Source organism: Poromitra crassiceps (assembly GCF_964638095.1).
Source record: "Poromitra crassiceps genome assembly, chromosome: 21".
Taxonomy (NCBI): Eukaryota; Metazoa; Chordata; class Actinopteri; order Beryciformes; family Melamphaidae; genus Poromitra; species Poromitra crassiceps.
In genome coordinates this window covers 1,712,501-1,728,921 of record NC_139638.1, presented here as the reverse complement: position 1 = coordinate 1,728,921, position 16,421 = coordinate 1,712,501, and the positions used below count along the sequence as shown (strand labels likewise).

The window sequence follows — 16,421 nt, the reverse complement described above, 5'->3', positions numbered from 1 at the left end:
CCTAGCTTCCTGATAAGCTTAGATGTGTTAGCCATGAGTGGACAGCTTACTGAGGTGTTGCTTTTGTGTTCCGAGTCTATTGGATGAAGATAGTTTGCTGCTTCTACTGTACACTTCTGATCATGGTTATAGATGTGCTCAGTGAGGAAAGGATTAAACAAACTGTTCCTGAATTGTGATCTAAGTAATTGGTTGTCACAATGAAAAGCCAATGCTTTTGTAGTAGTGGTGGTAGTCATTAATCTCGTCTGCATAAGCACAAGGCCAGAACTTGAACCATTTGTTCAAGCTGATGTTATGTAGAGGAAGGATGAGTTACTTTACTTGCCGCCTTGCTGTTGTAGAGTGGATGAGGTACTGGGAGAGCTGATGTTATGTAGAGGAAGGATGGCATCATAGATGACATCATAGATGACATCATAGATGACATCATCAATGATGTCACAAGACTGTCATCGGTGATGACATAGTGTCAGAGCATGTGTCATCAAAAGTTTAAACATTTATCATTGCAAGACGGTTTCACGTATCCAAATTATTTGTAAGTCTTTAGATCAGGGAAGTCCAGAAATGACAGAAAAAGTTTGGGCTCATTCAGGCAAATGGCCTAGGACGAGTTTGTTTATCAAAAGTTTAAACATTTATCATTTCAAGACGGTTTCACGTATCCAAATTCTTTATACAACTTTAGATCAGGGAAGTCCAGAGATGACACACAAAAAGTTTGGGCTTATTCAGGCAAATGGCCTATGACGAGTTTTTTTTTTTTTTTTGAGAAAGTCCAAGATGGCGGAAAATCTAGCAGACTTAAATGGGTGTGGTCTATATGGATAGATTAATATTGATCCAGGGAATCCAGCAGATGTGGAATTTTGATTCTACGCCTCACGGTTCAGCAGTTATGGGTCAATACGCAAAAGGGTCTGTTATAGCGCCACCATCTGGCCAATATGGCTAATTTGTTGTCTCTGAGTAGTGGGGCACATTTCCAACCTATGTGGAAGGTCTGGCTACTGTAGCCCTTACAGTTTTTGACGTGCATGCTGTTTTAGGGCTGAATAATAATAATAATAATAAATATAGCCGCAAGCGGCGATGAAGGGTCCAAGCTTCCGGTGACTTGGGGGGTATATGTCAGATAGTGCACATTTATTCAGACTTGGTATGTGCACAAGTAAACAAAGTTTGGTTGAGATCCGGTGACCTGACGGTTTCCAAGCAGTACTAGTAGTAGTAGTAGTAGTAGCAGTAGTAGTAATAGTAGTAGTAGTAGTGTTGGTAGTAGTGGGAGTGGTAGCAGTAGTAGCAGCAGAAGTACTAAGAATAGTAGTAGTAGTAGTAGCAGCAGCAGCAGTAGTAGTGGTGGTTGGCTGTTATAGCACCACCATCTGGTGGATTGGTGTAATTTTTTCCTCTGAGTAGTGGGTGATGTCTTGAAACTATATGGAAAGGTGGGTGATGTGGGGCATATGGTTTCTGAGATCCACACACTTTTAGGGCAGGAGAAGAACAAAAGCAAATACACACAAGTTTAGACATTTATCATTTCAAAACGGTTTCACGTATCCAAAATCCTTTAATAACTTTAGGTCGGGGTAGTCCATAGATATTCCAGAAAAAGTTTTGTGTGATTTTGCCAAACAGTCTAGGAGGAGCTCGCAAAAGTAGGTTTTTGATAAAATTCAAATGGCGGAAAATCTAGGCACACGCAAATGGGCGTGGCCTATATGGATAGATGCATATTGATCCAAGGAATCCAGGATAAGTGAAATTTTGAGTATAGGACACACGGTTCAGAAGATATGGACCATAAGGCGAAATGGTCTGTTATAGCGCCACCATCTGATGGATTGGTGTATTGTTTTTTCTCAGAGTAGGGGGTGACCTCTTGAACCTGTGGAAAGTTTAGGTGATGTGGAGGGTATGGTTTCTGAGGTCCACACACTTTTAGGGCAGAAAAAGAAGAAAAACAAATAGACAATATAGCCGCAAGCCGCGATGCGGGGTCCAAGCTTCTGGTGACTTGGGGGTTATGTCAGATAATATAGACACTGAATTGCACATTTAGTCAGAGTTGATATTTAGTAGAGTGGATGAGGTACTGGGAGAGCTGATGTTATGTAGAGGAAGGATGACATCATAGATGACATCATCAGTGATGTCACAAGACTGTCATCGGTGATGACATAATCACTTATGACATCATTGATGACATCATCACTGATGACATAACTGATGACGTATATAATGTGTGTGTGTGTGTGTGTGTGCGTGCGTGCGTGCGTGTGTTTATGTACTGACACCTGTATGTGGAGTGAGGCACTCTGGGATATGAAGTGCAGCAGTGGCAGCCATTTTATGATGTCGCAAGCACATATATATATATTTACAGTATATGTGTGTAGTTAAAGTTGTCTGTTATTCAGATGTTTTAAAAGGGTAAGCTTGGGCACAGTGGACATCTACAAGTTGGCAATAAAAGTGTAAGCTCAAGGTTGACTAAAGGAGTTAGGATATAATGCATAAAAAACTGGGACAAAAGACAGCAAAGGAGGCAGATATATGATTCAAACAATAAGTTTTTATTGCAAATAATAGTTTTTATGGAATGAAAAACCTAAAGTAAAAAGAAATATATCAATCCATTTTGTCCTTGGGTTAGGGTTAGGGTGTATGATGTTTCCTGGTTATTGATGGACAGAGAGAATTGGATATGTGTTTTGCGGTTTCTGTTTTATGGCGTTGATTGCATTTGTGACATTTGTATGTGACTGAGTCAAGATTCAAGATTCAAGATTCAAGATTCAAGATTCAAGATTTTTATTGTCACTCCATGGTACAAGTATCACGTGTGAAATTCTTGTGCTGTGGACTCCGTTTACGACATAGTACAAATAGGCAACAAGCAATGAGCAATAGCCAATAAGAAATAGGCATCAATAAGCAATACTAAGCAGCAATAGGCAATAAGGCAGAATAGCGATAAGACAAGTCAGTGGCTTATTCATTGCACATAGGTGCACGTCATGTGCATACGTTAGACGTGTTCAGACATTTTAAATTTGACGTATTTGACATACAGTGCAAATAGCATGTACCTTATTAAACATACAATTAAACATTAGGCATTGTGCATACGTTAAGACGTGTTTAGACATTTTAAATTCAACGTATTTGACATACAGGTGCAAATAGCATGTACCTTGTTAAACATACAATTAAACATTAGGCATACATAATGGTAGCAGCTGCAGTACGGTACGGTACGACTACTACACTATTTGTGTATGTTAAGGAGTCTCGTGGCCTGCGGGAAGAAACTGTTCCTCAAGCGATTTGTGCGTGCTTTTGGAACCCTGTATCTCCTCCCTGAGGGTAGCAGGGAGAACAAGCTGTTGTGGGGATGGTTTGTGTCTTTGATGATCTTCAGGGACCTCCTGAGGCACCGCTGTTTATACAGTTCATGCAGATCTGGCAACTCACATCCTGTTACGTGCTGGGCCGCGCGTCTCACTCTCCGTAGCGCCCTGCGGTCCATGGTGGTACAGTTCCCGTACAGGTGGTGAAGCAGCCAGTCAGCAGGCTTTCAATGGTGCCTCTGTAGAAGTCCGTGAGGATTTCTGGCCTTAGCCCAAATTTCTTCAGGCGCCTGAGTCCGTGTATTCGCTGTTGGGCCTTTTTGACAACAGTGGCAGTGTGGCCGGCCCAAGTCAGGTCCTGGTGGATGTTGACTCCCAGGTACTTGAAGCTGTCCACCCTTTCCACCACTGTGCCGTTGATGGTGATTGGGGGGTGTGTGCCCCCCCCCCCCTCCTGTAGTCTACAATGATCTCCTTGGTCTTGGAGACATTCAGAGAGAGGTGGTTGTCCTGGCACCATTGTTCCACCATTGGCCCCCACCTCCTCTCTGTAGGCCGTCTCGTCGCCCCCCGAGATCAGCCCCACGACCGCTGTGTAGTCTGCAAACTTCACGATGGTGTTCGAAGTTTGAGTCGCCACGCAGTTGTGGGTGTAGAGGTCGTACCAGAAGGGGCTGGAGACGCACCCCTGGGGCGCTCCTATGCTGATGGTCAGTGGTGAGGAGGTGAGGTTGCCAGGGTTGGGTAGGTTACTTTTAAATAGGAATCCCTTAAAGTTACTTGTTACTTGTTAAAAATTGTACTTAGTAACGTAATCTGATTACCACTATTTAAAAGTAAAGTAGGGATTACTTTCAGTTACTTTTGGATTACTTTTTTTTTTTTTTTATCCAGGAATGTCCCATTGGGATACAAGATCTCTTCTTCCAGGGAGTCCTGGTCAAGAGTCCTGGCTAAAACCCTTATTTAACTAGATGAAGCATGTTTTACCATTGATAACCAGATAAGAATGTTTATACCAACATGAAGTTAAGGAGAATACAACAAGAGTTATTTTTAAGACCACTTTAATTTACGTTATGGGTATTTTTCATGATGTGGAGTGGAAGACGCAGCTTGTTGCTTTAATCTTGAAACACAAAGTGAAATGCTGTAAGCACTTCTGCCCTGTTGACTCCACGCCTGACCCAACTTGCTGCAGCTTTGCTCCGACTGTCCGACATCCGTGAAAAATAGAAGCCTTGCGTATCTTTTTCGGAGAGCTCCGGATCGTCGGAGCTGGGACGGAGTAGACACGCAACGCAGCAGAGTAGGTGGGAGTTGACACAATTAGAGTGGAAACGTATCGGCTCCGAAGCCGTACCGCAGCGCAGACGGACCGAACACGGACTCAGTGGAATGTGGCCGTAAGTGAAAGTAAAAACCTCTCGCCCCATGCCGACTAGAGCAGCGTTTGTCAGCAGCACGGGTATCAGGCGGATACATTCAATGCCACTGCCTGGCAGCTCGTAGCTGACAGCCCCACACACAGCCCCACACACAAGCGCCTATACTGAAAATGATATTTTCAGTAGAATCCATGTGGAAGGCGCTTGATCTGTCTAAACACTGAGCGAACGTAAAAGTGCTGTTGCTCCGCCTCGCTCGTCCTCGTCACAGTCAGTCACTGGCACCAGGCTACACCGTTTCTTGTTGTTATTTTGTAAAATGAATGAAGAGGCAAGGGCGAATGTAATCCTGCCTGTAACGTCGTTACTATACCCCCGTTACTGTAATCTAGATTACACATCTTAAAATGTACTGTGACAGATTACAGTTACCGTTTTTTTGTAATCAGATTACGTAACGGCGTTACATGTAATCCGTTACTCCCCAACCCTGGAGGTTGCCCACCCTCACCACCTGGCGGCGGTCTGTCAGGAAATCCAGGATCCAGTCGCACATTGCTGTGTTTAGTCCCAGATCCTTGAGTTTGTGTACCAGCCTGGGGGGTACTATGGTGTTGAATGCTGAGCTGTAGTCCACGAACAGCATTCTTACATAGGTGTCCTACCCCTCCAGGTGGGACAGGGCGGTGTGGAGCACGTGTGCTACTGCATCCGCTGTGCTCCTGTTGGGGCGGTATGCAAATTGTAGCGGGTCGTGGTCTGGGGGGAGTGTGGGGCGGATCTTTGATATTACCAGCTTCTCAAAGCACTTGCTGGCTATTGGTGTGAGGGCTATTGGGCGCCAGTCATTGAGGCTGGTCACTTTTTGCTGCTTGGGAATGGGGATGATTGTCGCTGCTTTGAAGCAGGGGGGAACTCGTCTGAGGGAGAGAGACTGGTTGAAAATGTCTGTGAATACGCCTGCCAGCTGGTGGGCGCAGGCCTTGAGCACCCGCCCGGGGATGCCGTCCGGGCCGGCCGCCTTGCGTGGGTTGATACGCAGGAACGACCGGCACACTTCATCCTCAGTGATGGTGAGGGGGCGGTCTGTGGGGGGTGGAGGGTGGGGGGGGTTGGTGGTTGGGTGGGAATGGGGGGGGGTGGGGGTGCTGAGGGGTGGGGGGGAGGAAGGGGGGAGGGGAGGTGGTCAGGGGGGGGGGGGCGAGAGGAGGAGGGGTGATGGGGGGGAGAGGTGGCAGGGGGGGGAGGAGAGGAGGAGAGGGGTGATGGGGGGGAGAGGTGGGGGGGAGGAGAGAAGGGGGGGTGGGGAGGGGAGGAGGAGGGGTGGTGGGGGGAGGAGGGAGGGGGGGGTGATGGGGGGAAGGAGAGGGGGAGAGGGGTGGGAGAGGGGGGGGGGGGGGTGGCAGAGGGGTCGAACCTAGCGTAGAACGCGTTGAGTTTGTCCGGTAGGGTGGGTGACGTGCTGGGGTTCTGTCGTTTCACCTCTTTGAAGTCTGTGGCAGCATGGAGTCCACTCCACAGGTGTCTGGGGTTGTTAGTGTCCAATTTTGACTCCAGCTGCCTTCCATAATCTCTCCGTGCTATTTTTATAACGGTCCGGAGGGCATATTGTGCCTGCTTGTATTGGTCTGTTGTGCCAGAGCTGAAGGCGGTGGTCCTGGCATGGAGGGCAGCCCTGACGTCGCTGTTGACCCAGAGCTTTTGGTTTGGCATTATTTTGACTCTTTTTGTGGGGACTATGTCGTCGGTACACTTCTTTATGAAGCATGACACCGTATCTGCATACTCGCCCAGGTCTCCTGCAGCTTTGAACTCCTCCCACACAACTTGGTCAAAGCAGTCCCTCAGGATGTCATCTGATTGGTCTGACCAGCAGTGGGCGGTTTGGAATGCTGGGGGTTGTTTTTTTTGTTTTTGTTGGTACCTGGGTACTAGTAGAATGGAGGCGTGGTCTGATTTGCCGAAAGGGGGGCGAGGGACGGCTTTGTAGCCATGTCGGATATTTGAGTCACATTTGTCCAGTGTGTTACAGCCTCGCGTGGGGAAATTAATGTGCTGGTACAACGTGTGCATTCTACCTCTCAGGTTTGCCGTGTTAAAATCCCCAGTCACCACCAGGGCCATTTCGGGTTGTTTTGTCTCCTGTGCGCTGATGGCGCGTTGCAGCTCTTTCAGTGCGACAGTCACGTTCGCTTGTGGAGGAACGTATACACCCATGATGGTGACTGACGTGAATTCCCTCGGACTCCAGAACGGCACGCATTGTTTACAGTAGTGATAGGTGCCAAAAACAGAAGTACTTGTTTGTGACGGTGGCAGAAGAGACTTCACCATAGATGCTTTGAGTGGTGGGTGGTGGTGGTTCTGTGTATGATTCAAGTGCAGTGGTGGGTGTTGATGTTGTGGTTGGGGTGGTTGTCAGATATGTATTGGTTTGTATGCATGTATGGATAGGTTGGTCAGGTGGTACCAGTCGTCAATGTCAGGTTTACAGTACCCCCACACAGCGAGGTCAATGGTTCCAGTTGCGTCAATGAGGAGGAAGGTTGTTGTATTCATGGTGGTGCCGGCTCAGGTTGTTGCTTCAGTTGTGGGTTTTACCAGTTTGATTACTTTGCAAGTGATGTTGATCTGTGGAAGAGCATGGCATAAACAGACAAATTAGTCATAGGAAGTAGTATGTTTAGCTTTTATAACTTCACATTGACATGACACTATTTGCATATAGCTTGACTTTAGAAAATCTGGAGTATGTAATTCAAATTCAAAGATTCAAGGCCAAGGTTCAGTAGGTGGCATTTTGTTTTTGCATGATATTGTATGTTTTATCTATGTCACTACTGTGGCATAGGGTGCAAAAAAAGATAGACTTACTTTTTCGAAGTGGCGTCCTTCATTCAGAATGGTGGTGGTTGCATGTGAATAGCCACCCAGGGAGTGATGGATTATGGGAATTTGAGTCCGAGTCTCCAAGCCCTGAGTCAATTAGGTGGCTCACACGTATGTGTGTGTGTGTGTGTGTGTGTGTGTGTGTGTGTGTGTGGGAATGGGGGGGGGGGTGTCACAGCAGGTGGCATTAAAAGTTTAGACATTACAAGTACCGCATAGTACCACACTTCAAATAAACCAAACTATACCTTTCACAAATCACCTCAATAAGTGTCAAACTAAATGAATGCCTGCAAAACTGTTTTCGGATGTGTGAGATGTGCAAAATAAATCAGCATTGTTTAAGGCCAAAACTCTTAACATCTTACTTGGCTTTAATTAAACACAAGATAGGAATACATTTCAAATTTTTATACCCATAGCTCCACCCATCTTCCCAGGGGGGGGGGGGGGGGGGATGCAAACACACAAACAATAACTCACCAATTCAGCTTCAGAGTTTAGATTCAACAGGGCACCATTGGCACGGTGGATATCTACAGATCAGTAAAGGCGCAACCAATCACTTCAAGTTCAAACATTAACATTAACATGGTACATTCATGTCCACATTTTTAGTAGCGTTTTAAACATAAATTTAACATTTTTAACTTTGTGTTATTCTTTCGTAATTTATACTTTTAACTTATGCTTTTAACTTATTAAACTAAAACACAATATTAATTCAAAGATGCAAACACAAAAATGAAATCGGTGCTGCAATACAATGGTTCCTTCCAATTGAAGCAATTTAACAAATAAATTAAGCAGCATTGCATCAAACATTTAAGCAGCATTTTAAAACAACAGGAATGTAAACATATTCACCGACCTTTGGCGTCTTTGAAATGAAACTCTGAGTAGAGCTTGGTGCTTCTGGTTGCTGTCTGATGGTTTGAATGTATGACTGAGAGAATGTATTCCTTTTCAGGTGTTCTCAATCTGGTAATGAGCGGCCATTTTGCTGCTGCATATTGGGAAGTGTAGTTTTTTGTGAGAGTAATCCCATTCCCTGGCTCATCTCTTGCACCAGGGGCTGTGTGTGTGTGTGTGTGTGTGTGTGTGTGCATGTGTGTGTGTGTGTGTGTGTGTGTGTGTGTGTGTGTGTGCGTGTGTGTGTGTGTGTGTGTGTGCATGCATGCGTGCGTGCGTATGTGTGTATGACACCTGTGTGTGGAGTGAAGCACTCTGGGAGATGAAGTACAGCCGTGGTGGCCATTTTAGTATATGTGTGTGTGTGTGTGTGTGTGTGTGTGTGTGTGTGTTTGGATGTGTTTGTGTGTGTTTAGTGTCAGGGCATGTGTCATCAAAAGTTTAAACATTTCTCATTTCAAGACGGTTTCACGTATCCAAATTCTTTCTAAGTTTTTAAATCAGGGAAGTCCAGAGATGACACACAAAAAGTTTGGGCTCATTCGGGCAAATGGCCTAGGACGATTTTTTTTTTTTTTTTTTTAGAAAGTACAAGATGGCGGAAAATCTAGCAGACTTAAATGGGCGTGGTCTATATGGATAGATGCGCATTGATCCAGGGAATCCAGCATATGTGGAATTTTGATTATATGCCTCACGGTTCAACAGTTATGGTCCAATACGTGAAATGGTCTGTTATAGCGCCACCATCTGGTCAATATGGGTAATTTTTGTCTCTGAGTAGTGGGGCACATTTCCAACCTATGTGCAAAGTCTGGCTACTGTACCCCTTACGGTTTTTGACGTGCATACTGTTTTAGCGCAGAATAATAAAAATAAATATAGCCGCAAGCGGCGATGCGGGGTTCAAGCTTCCGGTGACTTGGGGGGTGTATGTCAGATAATATAGACACTGAATTGCACATTTAGTCAGAGTTGGTATGTGCACAAGTGCACAACGTTTGGTTGAGATCTGGTGACCTGACCGGTTTCAAGCAGTAGTAGCAGTAGTAATAGTAGTGTTAGTGTATATGTGTGTAAGTGTGTATATGTGTGTGAGTATATATGTGTGTGTATATGTGTGAGTATATGTGTGTGTGTGTATGTGTGTATGTGTATATGTGTGTGTGTGTGTGTGTGTGTGTGTGTGTGTGTGTGGCGTGTGTGTGTGTGTGTATAGGTGTATATGTGTGTGCATGTGTGTGTGTGTGTGTGTGTGTGTGCATGTGTGTGTCTGTGTGTGTGTGTGTGTGCGCGCGATGTTATATAGAGGAAGGATGACATCATAGATGACATCATAGATGACATCATCAGTGATGTCACAAGACTGTCATCGGTGATGACATAGTGTCAAAGTTTAAACATTTATCATTTCAAGACGGTTTCACGTATCCAAATTCTTTGTAAGTCTTTAGATCAGGGAAGTCCAGAGATGACACAGAAAAAGTTTGGGCTCATTCGGGCAAATGGCCTAGGACGAGTTTGTTTATCAAAAGTTTAAACATTTATCATTTCAAGACGGTTGCACGTATCCAAATTCTTTATACAATTTTAGATCAGGGAAGTCCAGAGATGACACACAAAAAGTTTGGGCTTATTCGGGCAAATGGCCTAGGACGAGTTCGTTTTTTTTTTTTTTTGAGAAAGTCCAAGATGGCGGAAAATCTAGCAGACTTAAATGGGCGTGGTCTATATGGATAGATGCGTATTGATCCAGGGAATCCAGCAGATGTGGAATTTTGATTCTACGCCTCACGGTTCAGCAGTTATGGGCCAATATGTGCAGTCGGCTGTTATAGCGCCACCATCTGGCAATATGGCTCATTTTTTGTCTCTGAGTAGTGGGGCACATTTCCAACCTATGTGCAAGGTCTGGCTACTGTAGCCCTTACGGTTTTTGACGTGCATACTGTTTTAGCGCGGAATAATAATAATAAACGGAACAGATACAATAGGGATCCACGCACTTCGTGCTTGGACCCCTAATGATATGTGCACAAGTGTACCAAGTTTGTAGTAAGTAATATGTAGTAAGTAGCAGTGGTGGTGGTAAGCCAAATGGTGGCTGTCAAAGAGGCTTATTAAGTAATGGACTTTTTCTAGGCAAACTGTCATAATTTCAAATCCTAGCTTCCTGATAAGCTTAGATGTGTTAGCCATGAGTGGACAGCTTACTGAGTCCATAATGTGACGCTCCTCTTGCTATGAGAGAGGGGGGCGTCAGTGCTGTATGAGATAGAAAATCCCCCCTAAGGGGATTTGTTTTCAACAGGAGTCATGACATTGGTGGTGATCTGGGGAGGTGGTGGGGTGAAGCTTTTGCTCTGGAAATGCTGGATGAATGCGGGATGCTGGCACGAGGTGAGTGATGACTGCACAAGTGTGATTTAAGCTGTGGTGATGGGGGCTTTATATAGTACCAGGAGAAGGGCATTTATGATGTCATTTATGATGTCATTTATGATGTCATTTATGATGTCATAACTGACGTCGTCATAGAGAAGGTGACGTCGGAGATGGTGACGTCTTTTAGTGACGTCATTTGGGCTGAGGGGTATGATAGCATGGGGTGTCTACCTATGCCTTTTGGTCTTCCATGATTGAAATTCAGTCTAAGACTACACTTCAATCATGAGAGACTTGTAAGACATTCTAACAATCTTTATTGAATCAGAATAGACAGTTTGAGTATGGCGTATGACTCCATGATGTGACGCGCGCATGTGTGTACATATATACATATATGTCGCAAGCACATATATATATATTTACAGTATATGTGTGTGTGTGTGTGTGTATAGGTGTTTATGTGTGTGCATGTGTGTGTGTTTGTGTTTATGTGTGTTTAGTGTCAGAGCATGTGTCATCAAAAGTTTAAACATTTATCATTTCAAGACGGTTTCACGTATCCAAATTCTTTGTAAGTCTTTATATCAGGGAAGTCCAGAGATGACACAGAAAAAGTTTGGGCTCATTCGGGCAAATGGCCTAGGACGAGTTCGTTTTTTCTTTTTTTTGAGAAAGTCCAAGATGGCGGAAAATCTAGCAGACTTAAATGGGCGTGGTCTATATGGATAGATGCAGATTGATCCAGGGAATCCAGCAGATGTGACATTTTGAGTATAGGACACACGGTTCAGAAGATATGGACCATAACGCGAAATGGTCTGTTATAGCGCCACCATCTGGTGGATTGGTGTATTCTTTTTTTTCTGAGTAGGGGGTGAACCTCTTGAACCTCTTGAACCTATGTGGAAAGTTTAGGTGATGTGGAGGGTATGGTTTCTGAGATCCACACACTTTTAGGGCAGAAAAAGAAGAAAAACAAATAGACAATATAGCCGCAAGCGGCGATGCGGGGTCCAAGCTTCCGGTGACTTGGGAGGTGTATGTCAGATAATATAGACACTGAATTGCACATTTAGTCAGAGTTGGTATGTGCACAAGTGCACAAAGTTTGGTTGAGATTTGGTGACCTGACCGGGTTCAAGCAGTAGTAGCAGTAGTAATAGTAGTGTTAGTGTATATGTGTGTAAGTGTGTATATGTGTGTGTGTATATATGTGTGTGTATATGTGTGAGTATATGTGTGTGTGTGTGTGTGTGTGTGTGTGTATGTGTATGTGTGTGTGTGTGTGTGTGTGTGTGTGTGTGTATGTGTGTGTGTGTGTGTGTGTGGCGTGTGTGTGTGTGTGTATATGTGTGTGCATGTGTGTGTGTGTGTGTGTGTGCGCGATGTTATGTAGAGGAAGGATGACATCATAGATGACATCATAGATGACATCATAGATGACATCATCAGTGATGTCACAAGACTGTCATCGGTGATGACATAGTGTCAAAGTTTAAACATTTATCATTTCAAGACGGTTTCACGTATCCAAATTCTTTGTAAGTCTTTAGATCAGGGAAGTCCAGAGATGACACAGAAAAAGTTTGGGCTCATTTGGGCAAATGGCCTACGACGAGTTTGTTTATCAAAAATTTAAACATTTATCATTTCAAGACGGTTTCACGTATCCAAATTCTTTGTAGGTTTTTAGATCAGGGAAGTCCAGAGTTGACACACAAAAAGTTTGGGCTCATTCGGGCAAATGGCCTAGGACGAGTTCGTTTTTTTTTTTTTTTAGAAAGTCCAAGATGGCGGAAAATCTAGCAGACTTAAATGGGCGTGGTCTATATGAATAGATGCATATTGATCCAGGGAATCCAGCAGATGTGGAATTTTGATTCTACGCCTCACGGTTCAGCAGTTATGGGTCAATACGCAAAAGGGTCTGTTATAGCGCCACCATCTGGCCAATATGGCTAATTTTTTGTCTCTGAGTAGTGGGGCACATTTCCAACCTATGTGCAAGGTCTGGCTACTGTAGCCCTTACAGTTTTTGACGTGCATGCTGTTTTAGGGGAGAATAATAATTATAATTATAGCTGCTGCGCAGCAATGGGTCGTGGCCGGGCAAGTCTCAAGTCTTTTAGCTATAGTCCAAGTCACGTCTCAAGTCTTTAGTCACAAGTCCAAGTCAAGTCTCAAGTCTCTTATGGATGAGCTTTCTATCATCTGCTGCATGCAATCCAGTCTGCTTAGAACACTGCAGTTCATGACAGGGCTGGGGCAGAAGGCAGAGCTGATGTTATGGAGAGGAAGGCTGAGCGATTTATAGATGACATCATCAGTGATGTCACAAAACTGATGACATCACTGATGACATCATCAGTGATCAGTGGAGATTCAAGCTTTATTTAGCAAGAATTTGCATTAAAGTACCATTTACAGTAAAACATTTTGATGGACTGTGGGCTCAATTTTTGATCTATCAAAAATCTGTTTGATACTTTTGTGGAGGACAGTCCACCGATGCAGATGCTGGAGTTTGGTGTCATTTGAAGAAAAAATCTGGGAGGAGTAGGGTTTAATTAGTTTTACAGTTTTTGCAGTTTTGCGGTCTTTAGACTTCATAATTGGCCATAGGTTGCAGCGTACAAAAGTTTCTCCTCATTTGGGCACACATTTTGGTGAAAGTGCCAAAGCCATAGCCCATATGCCTGATTTGTTATGAATTTTCAAAGTTTGAAACTTTAGATGGTCGCTGTAGCGCCACCATCAGGACTATAGGTGCCAAATTCACATCAACTTAGTTTGGCATGGGACTGGACCTTTGTGCAAAGTTTGGTTTATATTCATGCTTGGGAAGTCTGACTTCCTGGGAGAAGAAGAAAAAAAAAAAAAAAAAAAAATAATACAGGCAAATACAAGCAGTGGCCCTGCCGCTTCGCTGGCCCGGCCACTAATAATAATAATAATAAACGGAACAGATACAATAGGGATCCACGCACTTCGTGCTTGGACCCCTAAATATAGCCGCAAGCGGCGATGCGGGGTCCAAGCTTCCGGTGACTTGGGCGGTGTATGTCAGATAATATAGACACTGAATTGCACATTTAGTCAGAGTTGGTATGTGCACAAGTGCACAAAGTTTGGTTGAGATTTGGTGACCTGACCGGGTTCAAGCAGTAGTAGCAGTAGTAATAGTAGTGTTAGTGTATATGTGTGTAAGTGTGTATATGTGTGTGTGTGTATATATGTGTGAGTATATGTGTGTGTGTGTATGTGTATATGTGTGTGTGTGTGTGTGTGTGTGTATAGGTGTATATGTGTGTGCATGTGTGTGTGTGTGTCTGTGTGTGTGTGTGTGTGTGTGCATGTGTGTGTGTGTGTGTGTGTGTGTGCGCGATGTTATGTAGAGGAAGGATGACATCATAGATGACATCATAGATGACATCATCAGTGATGTCACAAGACTGTCATCGGTGATGACATAGTGTCAAAGTTTAAACATTTATCATTTCAAGATGGTTTCACGTATCCAAATTCTTTGTAAGTCTTTAGATCAGGGAAGTCCAGAGATGACACAGAAAAAGTTTGGGCTCATTCGGGCAAATGGCCTAGGACGAGTTCGTTTTTTTTTTTGGAAAATCTAGCAGGCTTAAATGGGTGTGAGTTATGGGTCAATACGCAAAAGGGTCTGTTATAGCGCCACCATCTGGCCAATATGGCTAATTTTTTGTCTCTGAGCAGTGGGGCACATTTCCAACCTATGTGCAAGGTCTGGCTACTGTAGCCCTTACGGTTTTTGACGTGCATGCTGTTTTAGGGCAGAATAATAATAATAAATATAGCCGCAAGCGGCGATGCGGGGTCCAAGCTTCCGGTGACTTGGGGGGTGTATGTCAGATAATATAGACATAGTTTTTGACGTGCATGCTGTTTTAGGGCAACAAATGATGTAATTTATGATGTCATTTATGATGTCATTTATGATGTCATAACTGACGTCGTCATAGAGAAGGTGACAGTCTTGTGACATCACTGATGATGTCATCTATGATGTCATCTATGATGTCATCTATGATGTCATCTATGATGACATAGTGTCAAAGTTTAAACATTTATCATTTCAAGACGGTTTCACGTATCCAAATTCTTTATACAACTTTAGATCAGGGAAGTCCAGAGATGACACAGAAAAAGTTTGGGCTCATTCGGGCAAATGGCCTAGGACGAGTTCGTTTTTTTTTTTGGAAAATCTAGCAGGCTTAAATGGGTGTGAGTTATGGGTCAATACGCAAAAGGGTCTGTTATAGCGCCACCATCTGGCCAATATGGCTAATTTTTTGTCTCTGAGCAGTGGGGCACATTTCCAACCTATGTGCAAGGTCTGGCTACTGTAGCCCTTACGGTTTTTGACGTGCATGCTGTTTTAGGGCAGAATAATAATAATAATAATAAACGGAACAGATACAATAGGGATCCACGCACTTCGTGCTTGGACCCCTAATAATAAATATAGCCGCAAGCGGCGATGCGGGGTCCAAGCTTCCGGTGACTTGGGGGGTGTATGTCAGATAATATAGACACTGAATTGCACATTTAGTCAGAGTTGGTATGTGCACAAGTGCACAAAGTTTGGTCGAGATTTGGTGACCTGACCGGGTTCAAGCAGTAGTAGCAGTAGTAATAGTAGTGTTAGTGTATATGTGTGTAAGTGTGTATATGTGTGTGTGTATATATGTGTGTGTATATGTGTGAGTATATGTGTGTGTGTGTGTGTGTGTGTGTGTGTGTATGTGTATGTGTGTGTGTGTGTATGTGTGTGTGTGTGTGTGTGTGTGTGGTGTGTGTGTGTGTGTGGATAGGTGTATATGTGTGTGCATGTGTGTGTGTGTGTGTGTGTGTGTGTGTGTGTGTGTGTGTGTGCATGTGTGCGTGTGTGTGTGTGTGTGCGCGATGTTATGTAGAGGAAGGATGACATCATAGATGACATCATAGATGACATCATCAGTGATGTCACAAGACTGTCATTGGTGATGACATAGTGTCAAAGTTTAAACATTTATCATTTCAAGACGGTTTCACGTATCCAAATTCTTTGTAAGTCTTTAGATCAGGGAAGTCCAGAGATGACACAGAAAAAGTTTGGGCTCATTCGGGCAAATGGCCTAGGACGAGTTTGTTTATCAAAAGTTTAAACATTTATCATTTCAAGACGGTTGCACGTATCCAAATTCTTTATACAATTTTAGATCAGGGAAGTCCAGAGATGACACACAAAAAGTTTGGGCTTATTCGGGCAAATGGCCTAGGACGAGTTTTTTTTTTTTTTTTTTGAGAAAGTCCAAGATGGCGGGAAATCTAGCAGACTTAAATGGGCGTGGTCTATATGGATAGATGCGTATTGATCCAGGGAATCCAGCAGATGTGGAATTTTGATTCTACGCCTCACGGTTCAGCAGTTATGGGTCAATACGCAAAAGGGTCTGTTATAGCGCCACCA

At 43.9% G+C, this 16,421-nt stretch overlaps 1 protein-coding gene across 1 annotated transcript in view; it reads right to left on the bottom strand.

Moving 5' to 3' along the window:
• Positions 1-16,421, bottom strand: part of LOC310795688 (protein NLRC3-like) — a gene marked incomplete at its 3' end in the record, with an annotated part of 260,674 nt that overhangs the window by 139,080 nt on the left and 105,173 nt on the right. The window lies entirely within an intron of this gene.